Below are 12,361 nucleotides of genomic sequence, written 5' to 3'. Positions count from 1 at the left end.
AAGTGTTTTATACGACCCAAAAGACTAATGATGTGAGACGAAGTTTGAGATCTTTCCAAAAACAATTGGGTGAAATGTTTCACAAAGCATTCGAGAGGTTTAACATGACGATCAAGAATTGTCCTCATCATGGTATTGCCTTGTGGGAGTTGCTAGATGCTTTTCATGAGGGGTTGAATGCGGAAGATGAAAGGGATTTAATGTCAATCACAAATGGTACATTTGGTACCAATTATGAATAAGATGATTGGGCATTTTTGGAGAAAATGTCGGTCACATCAAAGAGAAAGGCTTAAACCGCAAGAAGAGCAAGACTGGCTATTACAAAACCACAAGTGCATGTGGTCAACAATGAAGCACCTCAAGTTTCTAATCAAGTATATGATGTGTGCACAAGTTTTAATGGGTTGGGACATGCTAGTGATGCGTGTCCAGGTGTGAAAGGGCAAGTTGAAGAGGTAAATGCAATTCAAGGGCAAGGAGGTGGTAAGCGGAATAACAACATGAACTAAAACACTTACCACCCCGGATTGAGAAATCATCCAAATTTTAGATATGGAAATCAAGCAACTCAACTCAATCCAAATCTCCAAGGGACTTTCGCAAACCCACTACCTTCCTCGTCAACAATACTTTAATCAAGGAAATGCTCAAAATGCGAATAATCAAGCGAATAACCAAGGAAATCAAGGTCAATTTCAGCAATCGGGTGGTAATCAAGGCGGGTCTTCGGGTCAAAGTTCATCAAGTGGGAATGAAGTGATGGACATGTTAAAGATGATGCAGCAAGAGATGCAGAAGAGGAATCAATTGGATGAAGCTCATGTTCAAAAGGATGAAATTCGTGATAAGGCCATCCAATCATTAACAAATTAAATGGGCCAACTTGCAACCGAGGTATCCAACTTGAAGAAGAACAAAGGTCAACTCCCAAGTGACACCAAGGTGAACCCTACTCATACTACTTCTCGCAATGTGCCGATTTATCAGGTAAGTGTTCTATGACGTGGTAAGGAATTTAAAATCAATACCACACCAGAATTAGTTGAAGGTGTGGTAGAGGATGTGACGGGGGTAGAAAGTGAAGATGAACAAGCTTCACCCATTCAACCCCCTAAACCATCCACGTTTTCAAACAAAGATTTGGGTCAAAATGAACTTTTAAACGATAAAAGCAAGGAAGTGGGAGAGGTTCCCATTCCGTTTCCTTCAGCTTTGATCGATCCGGGTAAGAAAAACGTGATTTTAAAACGGGGTCCTCAAAAGGAGGAGATATGCGAGGTATTCAAACATGTTAAGGTTAATCTTCCTTTACTTGAGGCAATAAAACAAGTACCCACAAATGCAAAGTTTTTAAAAGAATTGTGTAATCAGAAAAGACAACAAAAAGTTCCTAAACTAGTTGATTTAACTAAATGAGTGAGTGAAATTCTTAAGGGTGACCTCCCACCTAAGCTTCAAGACCCGGGAGCGCCCTTGATTAACATTCAAGTAGGTGACTTTCAAATGTCACGGGCGTTATTAGATCTTGGAGCGGGTGTGAGTATCTTACCGGGGGGTTTGTATGACCAATACGATTTTGGTCCTCTTAAACGAGTTGAGACCACAGTTGTATTGGCTTATTTGTCTCATAAACTTCCTCGGGGGATTGTGCGGGATGTCACTGTAAAAGTAGAGGAATTTTATTATCCTGTTGACTTTTTGGTTTTGGATTACTCGTCGGTTGACCAAACACAACAACAAAACGTTATATTGGGTCGGCCATTTTTAAACACTGCTCATGCTATTATTGATTGCCGGTATGGTATAGTTGATATGGCCTTTAGAAATAGAAAAATGTGTTTGAATGTGTTTACTAACATTTCTAATTCATTGGTTAGTGAAGAATGTTTTATGGTAGATATTGTATATGGGTGTGTGCCACACGAGTATGAGGAAGGTATATTGGATGTTTGTGTTAGTGATGATTCTCAACAGGTTCACATTTGTGCATTGGAGTTGGAGGAAAGGAAGCAAGACGCAATGGCATTGCAAGAAGGAAGACCACCGTGGACTCATCAGGTTGAAAGTCTACCAACAGAAATCAATTCGAACACTAAACCCTCATTGATTTGTCCTCCCAAGGTGGAATTGAAAGAATTGCCAAGTCATCTCAAGTATGCGTTTTTGGGAGAAGGTGAGACGTTGCCGGTTATCATTGCCTCTAACTTGAATGAGGCTCAAGAAGAAGGGTTGTTGGAAGTATTGAAGGCTCACAAGGCGGCGATTGGGTGGACTATAGCCAATTTGAAGGGTATTAGTCCATCTATAGTCATGCACAAAATCATCAACACGGATGATGCAAAGCCTACTCGGGAAACTCAAAGGAGGTTGAATCCCAATTTGAGAGAGGTGGTGAAAAAGGAAGTTATCAAATGGTTTGATGCGGGAATTATTTATCCCATTTCAGACAATGCATGGGTAAGTCCAACACAGGTAGTTCCAAAGAAAGCCGGCATCCAGGAAAAGCTAGTGCCAGCACCGATTTTGCAACCGCCGGATTGGACGAAGCCGTTTGAGATTATGTGTGATGCAAGTGACACACGATTGGAGCAGTTTTGGGTCAAAGAATTGATAAGAAGCCGGTGGTGATTTACTATGAAAGCAAAACGTTATCCGAGGCACAATTGAACTACACCACTACTGAAAAAGAATTACTTGCGGTGGTGTATGCCTTGGATAAGTTTAGGTCATACATATGGGGAAGTATGGTGGTGGTTTATTCGGATCATAGTGCGGTTCGTTACCTTATGGAGAAGAAAGATGCAAACCCCCGTTTGATTCTTTGGGTTTTATTATTACAAGAGTTTGATTTGGAGATCCGAGATAAGAAAGGGTGTGAAAATGTGGTGGCGGACCACTTATCGAGAATTCCTTTGGAAGGGGTTGATGATTCACATGAAATCAATGAAAGATTTCCGGATGAACAGTTGTTAGCCGTTTCCACTACACCGTGGTATGCTCATTTTGTTAATTATCGGGCCACGGGTGAGATGCCGAAACATTGGGCCAAGAAAAGGAGGCAACAATTTCTATCTCAAGTCAAGCAATATATTTGGGATGAGCCCGATTTGTTCAAAATTGGTGCCGATCATCTCATTAGGCGTTGCATTCCCGAATCGGAAGTTCAAGAGATTTTGGCACATGCTCATTCATCCACTTGTGGCGGTCATTTTAGTGGGAAAAAGACAGGTTATCGAGTTCTTACAAGTGGGTTTTATTGGCCCACTATTTTTAAAGATGCAAGTGAATATGCCCGCTATTGTGTTAATTGTCAAAAGATGGGCGGAATTTCAAAACGGGATGAGATGCCTTTGCAACCCATTTTGGTGGTTGACATTTTTGATGTATGGGGCATTGACTTTATGGGCCTGTTTCCAAATTCTTGGGGGTACTTATATATTTTGGTGGCGGTGGATTATGTTTCAAAGTGGGTCGAGGCTATAGCAACAAGGACTAATGATCACGCCATGGTATGTAAGTTTGTCCAATCCAATATTTTTGCAAGATTTGGAATCCCAAGAGTGATTATAAGCGATGGTGGAACGCACTTCAAGAACTTCAATTTCGGGAAATTGTTGAAGCGGTATTATGTGAATCATCGAATTGCTATTCCATATCACCCGCAAACAAGTGGACAAGTTGAAGTGTCCAACCGACAAATTAAAGAAATATTGATGAAAACAGTGCGGGTTGATAGGAAGGATTGGTCGGTGAAGTTGGATGATACACCATGGGCGTATCGAACCCCTTATAAAATGCCTATAGGAACGAATCCTTACCGGTTGGTTTATGGGAAAGGATGTCATTAGCCTATGAAGATGGCTCACCGGGCATTGTGGGCTATTAAGAGTGTGAACATGGATTACAATGAAGCCGGTGGGTTGAGAAAGTTGAAGTTGGCGGAATTGGAAGAGATAAGGGATGAAGCTTATGAGTGTGCATCGGCATACAAAGATAAGTTGAAAAAGGTTCATGATGCCAAGTTGAGAAAGCGGGTTTTTGAAGAAGGGCAAAAGGTTTGGTTATATAATTCATGGCTCAAACTTTTTCCCGGAAAATTGAAAAGCAAATGGATGGCCCGTACGTGATAACGAGAGTGGGTTAGTTTGGTGATGTGGAAATTAAAGACTTGCACAATCAAGCAAGACAAACTGTGAATGGACACCGACTTAAACCATACTTGGAGGGTAAGGAAATTGAAGACTTGCACAATCAAGCAAGACAAACTGTGAATGGCTACCTGTTGCGGTCGCATGAGGAATCAACCAATTAAACGGTCCAGGTTTGTTGTATAATTTAGTTTAGATTTTTTTCAAATTTGGTTTTAAAAATTACCTTTCTCGTTTAGGAGGTTGTCCAAATCAAGTGTGGGGAATTCTTCGTAATCTCTTCACCATGTTGAGGACAACTCGGGTTTTTCATGGGGGGGTAGGGTAATTTTTAGTTTTTAACTTTTAGTTTTTTTTTGTTTGAAAATAACTTTATTATTAAAAAACATTTAATCATCAGGTGCCACCGTAGCCTACGGTGTCCACCGTAAGCTACGGTGGACCTGAAAATCCTACGCCAGCAATCTCCTGTTTACGGTGGGATAGTTACGCCAGGACCTACCATAAGCTACGGTAGCTACGGTGGCCTGTGAATGGGCTAAGTACAGCAGTAGCAGCATATATAATAAAAAAAATTTAATAAAATCCGAAATTCCCAAGCACATATACTCTTATCTTTCTTCTTCATACTTTCATTCATCCATCTTCATCCTAACTTTCTTCTCTACAAACCCTAATCCCCAAACTCATAACTTCTTCAAATCTTAACCAAAATCGACGATTTTCGGGTCTAACTTGACTAGATTTTCACAAGGAATCACATTCTTTGCTCGGTTTTCATCAATCTTAACTTTTTGGGGTTCGATTTTGGATGTTTTTGGTCCGAAAAATTTTGAACAACAAGTGGGTTTTGCAAGTGTTTAGTGTGATAGAGAGTTAATTCGACTTAAAGTGGGACGTTCTGCTAAGGATAAAGGAAAAGGGATTGCGGGTTCATCTAGGAACTCTACCGCCGAACAAGCGAAAAAGCAGAGGTTAGAACAACAACATCAAGAATAGGAGGTCCAGTATGTTAAACCGGATTGGACTCTTGGACCATTAACGGATCATGATTTGAGATGGAAACCAGAGTTGTTTCACGAGAAAATGAATACATTGACAAAGAAGTACGACGCATTTCTTTGTGAGAAAGTGGTCCCGGAACGTGAGTTTGGTCCGTTTGATGTTTTTGATTGATTCAAAGCATTGGGTTGGGAAGCAGCCCTCAACTGTTATGATCATAACGAGAAGTATGTTTTCATCGATGAAATTGAAGAATGGATGGAAAATTTGAGATGTCCATCGTTTAATAAACCTTCGGGGATGAAGCTTATTGGAACTGTTAACAACATTGAAGTAACCATGTCGTTTAAAACATTGAGGCAGATTGCACGATTTGATAGTAAGCCTCAAAACAGTTATGTATATCCAGCTCTGAGTGATTTGTATTTCCAACCAGACAGGCATCCAACTTGGAGCATGATGTTGGAAGCATTGTTTTTAACTGGCACTTATGATGGGAAGTTATTGAGAAAGAATTTGAAGATTAAGCCAAAAATGTTGCTCGTCATTTGTTTACGCAATGTCATGCCAAGAAGAGGGGATATGCAAGAAGTTCGGTATCCCGAGGTCCCGATCCTTTACTCTTTGATGCATGGGGGACCACTCGGTATTTAGTACTTAATAATATCTGGTTATGTCGAAATAATGTGAGCTAAAAAATTATCCCACATTGTCGGTTGATTACCGCGCTGCGGTTTGGTGTGATTGAAGATAATGATGTTGGAGTTAGGAAGAAACACAAGCCGTTCGATATGACAAAGCTAGGGATTGGTTGGGAATACCGAGCAAATGACAGGTACCATATGTTGAAAAGTGAGGGACAGAGATGGAGGGCGTTGAAGGTTGATGCTAGACCCTTGGAACCGGGAGAAGAAGATGAAGTTGAGAGTGATGCTAAAGAGGGAGAAAGTCGAGAAGATGATTATGATGATGAGCCGGGTGATCAGGTTGCGATGGAAAGTGAAAGGGTAGGTGGTAGTTCAAGTGCGCAAGGACGGGGAAGTTCCCTACCATTTGACTATTCGATGCAAACATTTGACTCAAATTGGGCGCACCATGGCAGCATGCGGGATGTAATAATCAACACCAGGCCAGCACACTTCTATAATTGGGCCGAGACAACCCAGACATTGTTTGATCACCAAACATTCATGGGCGCAAGCATGTAACAGGCCCAAAAGCAAATGTATAATCGCCAAGAAGTGTGGAACCGGACCCACGCTTATGCTAGACAACGCGAAGTCAACCATAGGTATGAGGATGAACGTAAAAGGAGAATGCATGAAGCATGGCATTCGGGGCAACCTGTGGTGGCTGACCCACCGATCGTTGACTGCACCACATTACCACCATACGACGGTATGGTGAATTATCCCATGCCACCATTGCATCATTCAGAAAGGTTGGATCCGCGACAAACTCAAGGTTCAGGACAAGCTCAAGGAGAAGGTCAAGCTGGAGGAGAGGATCTAGGGGCATTTGGTTTTGGCGAATTCACGGACATGATGACGTCCATCTTTGGACCACCGCAACCACGTTACTATTGAGCTGGATCTGCAGCGAATCAAGTGTTCCCTTGTACATTTTTGTATCTTATTTTTTTTTTGTTTATGTTCGGGTTTGGGAGGTTGGGTGGAGTAATGACAAGTTTGGATTTAAGGATCGTGCTTGTGGTGATGTTTTGTTATCCTAAAGACCCTACATTGAGGACAATGTATCTCAAGTGTGGGAATGAGGGATGAAAATAAAATAAAAATAAACAAAATTAAAAAATTAAAAAAAAACTAAAATAAGAAAAAATTGATAGAAAACACCGGAAAGTGGTAAGATAGCAGGGGTAAAGTTTTGGTCCCTTTTCATGGTCATAATTCCCTCAAAGTCAAGTTTGCTTAGTTGTTTTAAAAAGAAATAAGGTTGAGAAGCATTTTAGTCAAGGTTAGCATGTTTTCGGTATAATAACCTGCATAACATATCCATATTCACTTGAGTATTTGGAAAAAGGAAAGCGGTGATGGATTGGGTATTCTCCGTAGAACTTGTGCTATTAATGCATTTCGAAACCTTAGCTTGACATAAGTGCAAAAGGGATAGAGGCAACTAGGTTTAAGCCTCGTCTGGATAAGCGCGAGTGTGGGTTTTGGGGGTTGGGCCTCATACATTACACATATGAGGGAGGGCAATGAGAGGGGCGGGGGGTTGGTCTTTTAGTAAACCTATTTGGACATTATTCTTCTTATTTGATTAACCCCGATGCATGTTGTGAGACGATCTGGCTTGATAGGTTTTTCTTTGTAATTGTATTTGTTTTGCTATTAATCAGTAGAGAGTAGTGAATTTCATTTTTGTGTACAAGTCTACGAATATATATATATATATATATATGTATATGACAAAAATGTGACTTGCGATATCAAAGTATGAAACCTGTTATATATTTATGGCCAAGAAAATAATGTCGACGAGAGGTCCGGACACGAGACGGGAGCTTCGGAACGCGTGTTTAGCTTCAACGGAGGAGATCTTCTAGAATGGTTTATTTGGCTATAAATAGGGTCTTGTAGTCATATTTATGTGTGTGTTTTGTAAGGTGTAAGTCATCCACCCAAGGGGAGCTCACCTTGGGTGGGTCGGTTCTTTTATTAGTATATCAAATCTTTAAACCGATAATGAGATCGTTTCTATATATATTATTGTTATATATTGTGTTCGGTCATTTGATTTACCGCACCCGTCTCGAGCGTTTATCAAGAACAAAGCCATTCGTTGTCGGATCCGGTTTCGGGACCTACAATTGGTATCTGAGCGGGTCGAATCTTATGATTCAACTTTGTTCTTGATATTCGGGTTCTATTTCCGCTATTACCCGAACCGAGACGTAAATTTCTTGAAGTATTTGGAATAAAGTTTGGTATTTGGAAATAAAGTTTGAAGTTGGGAAATAAAGTGATGAACTTCGTCTCGTGTTTTCAAATTTGGATTCTCTGCCTGATTTGAGGTTCGTTTTATGGTTTTGGTGAAACTTTTTTTGGGTTTTTGAAGATGAACTCAAGGGTGTTTTCGAACGAGTCGATACTGATAAAAGTCAGATCTGTTGGTTATTCTTTAAATCGACAAGAAAAAGGGTGGTTATATCTCCGGTCAGAGGGTCGGATCTAGAGGGATGTGGCCGGTAGCGGAACTCCGGCGTGTTCTCCAGCGAAGGGTTTTCAGTATGGTGGCCGGTTACCATATGTTTACGATGAAGAAGGGCGGAGGATGGTGGTCGGAGCTTCTCGAGTTCACCAACCGAGGCAATGATGTACAGTTACGGATGCATTTATTGGTGAGAGTGAGGACTGGACGTAGGCGGCATCGGCCATGGTGATGGTGTTCCTTGGTGATGATGGTTGTTAATGAACGGCTATGATTTGCGCAGATGTAACTCATCATGATGGCTGCTAGTTTTGGGATGGTGATAGGGTTTTGGAATAGTTTTGTCCATCGCCATTTGTTGAGGTTAGTGGGCCACACACTTCTTTTTGGTGACTCTGCTGGTGGGTGTTGAAAGTGAAGCATGCTTACTATAATAATTGGACCTTGTCTTTTAAATTTAGATGTGCTATTAAAATATAATTGCCATGGGCCAAAAGTTTTTTTGCTTAACTAATTGTTGCGTCCATATATTCAAGGGCTATTTACGGGCTGGTTCATTTCGAAATTCTGTTTGGGCTGATTATATTGAACAATTTTTTGGCCTGCAAGTTAATTATTGATTGAGTTGACCAACTGAAGAAAGTCAAATTTGTTCCGTGTTTCGTCTTCCATGTTAAAGCTTGTTATTTCTAAGGCGTTCGAGAAGTTGGATCCGAAAGGTGAACTTAGAACGAAATAATAAGTTTTGTTCATTTGATCGTTGAATCCGGTAATTCGAAATCGATCTGTGGATATTCGAGCTCTTCTCAACCTATATTGCTTAAGATCCGAGATGGATAAAGAAGCGGGAACTTCTTCTTGAATGAATTAGGTGGGTCATACCTTGAGGGGGTGAATTGAAACGAATAAGGTTCGGTTTATCGGGTGATATGTGAAGATGCGAGACACGGTTCGATGATCTTTTGAGAGCACAAGGCAAGGGGGTGATTGTAAGGCCAAAAATGTGACTTGCGATATCAAAGTATGAAACCCGTTATATATTTATGGTCAAGAAAATAATGTCGACGAGAGGTCCGGACACGAGACGAGAGCTTCGGGACGCGCGTTTAGCTTCAACGGAGGAGATCTTCTAGAATGGTTTATTTGGCTATAAATAGGGTCTTGTAGTCATATTTATGTGTGTGTTTTGTAAGGTGTAAGTCATCCACCCAAGGGGAGCTCACCTTGGGTGGGTCGGTTCGTTTATTAATATATCATCTTTAAACCGATAACGAGATCGTTTCTATATATATTATCGTTATATATTATGTACGGTCGTTTGATTTACCGCACCCGTCTCGAGCGTTTATCAAGAACAAAGCCGTTCGTTGTCGGATCCGGTTTCGGGACCTACAATATATATATATAAAGAAGGAAAGGATTGGGATTCAATATCCAAAGTGTTGTGTATCAAGTTAGTGATACAAGTTGGTAGTGCACATAGTAGTCTACTAGTTATTTTATTGTTTATTTAGTTTTGATGTAACAAGCCGGATTGGATCACGTGAGTCACTTTAAATATTCACACTCCATACCCTTACACTGGCCCCATTACAACCCATTTTAAGACCTCTTGATTTGCATTTGTGTTAAAGCATGATTAGGTGAAGATTTGATGGTAGCACAAGCGTATGCGAGGAGAATTGAGTATTAATGGAAAATATGGAACAATCACCGATAAGAGAGTTAATGAGTGACGGTGTGTTATGTGTGAATAAAAAACGAAAGCATGTTAAGGTCGGCTAAAATGCTATGTTTTAAATATAATACTAAGTGATGCTAGTGCAAACTTCTAATAATGGGGGAATAGGGTATGATTGGGGACCTTAACCGAGCCGGGCTTGTGGTTTGTTTGGTGGTTGTGTTCTAAAAACAATTGGTTTGAAGAGTTGCTTGAGGGCAAGCAACGTGCAAGTGTAGGAATTTGACGGGTGGATTGTAGAGCCACCCTTAAATGTAGTAAGTCTAAGTAAAACATGAGCGTTTACGTGTTATTTCAAGGATTTAGGTTACTACCTTATATGGTGCGTGTTTGCAGGTGCAGGTGCTAAAAATGGCGATTCAAGTGAACTATGATGGAGAGGAGCTAAGGACTTGAGAGTTGGTGATAACAGTCAACAAGTCAAACAAATAAAATTGTTTTGGAGCTGAAGGCTACCGTAGCTTACGGTAGCCACCGTAAGCTACGGTTGAGGCTGGCGTAAGGAGTCCACCGTAAACAGAAGATATCTGGCGTAGTGGTTTTCAAAGCCATCGTAAGCTACGGTGGCCACCGTAGCTTACGGTGGACCCTGAACACTGATGACGGTTACAACTCGAATTTGATGTTATAAGTGTCTTTTGACATACTTTTGAGGGGATTCCGATTTAGACAATTGGTGTGGATGATTGTGGTGCTTGGAAACAATATTTTGGGTGTTTCTAATTGAGGATTAACATCATCATCTTGGATTGCTTCGGATAAACTTGGTATGATGATTTCAATCATGTGTGGCTAAAACTTCTAGTATTTCTCTTGGTTGTAAGGTTATTGCAATACTCTTTTTGCTTATTGTTCTTGCACTTGGATTGATTATTGAATCATTTAGATTAATATAATCACGTTGTTTGTTTGATTTTTGTAAATTGTCATATCGTTTAACCTAGTTTTGTTCTATACGTTCTTGGTGTTGTTGACAATCGAGATTTAGTAGAAGAAACTAGGGTTAAGATTATATTGATTGATTACTAAGTAACGACCTCGGATTCTAGGAATCCGAGTACTTAGTTCTTGAATAATCACAAACAATTACACTTACACGAAATCAAGATAGTGTGATTTATCCATTGAACTTAAACAAAAGAGTTGCGTAATAACCGAACTCCAAGAGGAATGCTCATTTAATCAATTGTTTACAACCTTTGTTTAGTTTATTTAGTTTATAAAATCAAATCAAAAACCAACTTGAGAATTACTTTTTCGTCATTTACATTTATATTAGTTAATTGTTGAGCTACTTATTAACACAATTTCCACAAACTACTCGTGTTCGATACTCATTTGCCACTATCTATTTAGTAGTATTTGGTTTATTTTTGCGCGAGTCTTCGACCTCGTGTCAGCCCCCTCATGTTTCCTTTAATCTTTATTTTTTCTCAAAGTAATTTCTATTAATAGTTTCGTATGACCACTTTAATGCGCGCACTGAACAACGACGTTTAAGAAGCGTACAACATAAAGCTTCCATTATGTATCTTTAATGCACCATAACTTGAAATTCAAAAGCATGCTTAAAGTACTCAATTTCTTACTAATAAACTAAATAAAACTAATAAAATATACATGGATTTATATATATTAAACGTTATATCAAACACCATTTTGTTGTGGTGTGTACGGACACGTGGTTTCAAGTAAAATTTCTTAATATGTATAAAAACTTAGCATACGGATTGAGGTGAACTCGCCACCATTGTCACACCGTATTCATTTAACGGTTTTGTCAAATTGGATTTTAACCATTTTGTGAAAGGCAATTAAACGGTCACTCACTTCATGTTTGTGTTTTTAAAGAAAAACCCAAATTGAGCAACTGCAATCATCAACAATGGTAAGGAAATAATTTGCTCCTGTGATAAATGTTGTTCGGTATTTTCCCCAAATATCACAGCGTAGGACTTCAAAACAATCCTTAGTTTTAATAAAAACTAATAAGAAATGGTAACCTGGTTTGTTTAGATTTAGCACACGAATCATAAATGCCATTACTAGTCTTCAACGAACTGATCTTAACAAAATCAAAAGAATAAAGCTTGTTTCTTGAGGCATATCCCAAACGTTTATGTCAAGAATCAAAATTAACTGCCATGGCGCTCCTCTTTCTTCCCACCATGCTCATTTAGTAGTCCTTCCTTGCACTCACCCACCGCAATCAACCTCATCGAGCTCAAATCTTGCATTACACAAAAATTAGGAAAGAATGTTACAGCACACTGCAAATCCTTTGATAAACAACTGA

Source organism: Bidens hawaiensis, unplaced genomic scaffold (genome assembly GCF_021521415.1).
Source record: "Bidens hawaiensis isolate Kalapana, Puna unplaced genomic scaffold, B.hawaiensis_p1.1 tig00026588_1, whole genome shotgun sequence".
In the NCBI taxonomy this organism is placed as follows: domain Eukaryota; kingdom Viridiplantae; phylum Streptophyta; class Magnoliopsida; order Asterales; family Asteraceae; genus Bidens; species Bidens hawaiensis.
This window is presented reverse-complemented; position numbering follows the sequence as displayed.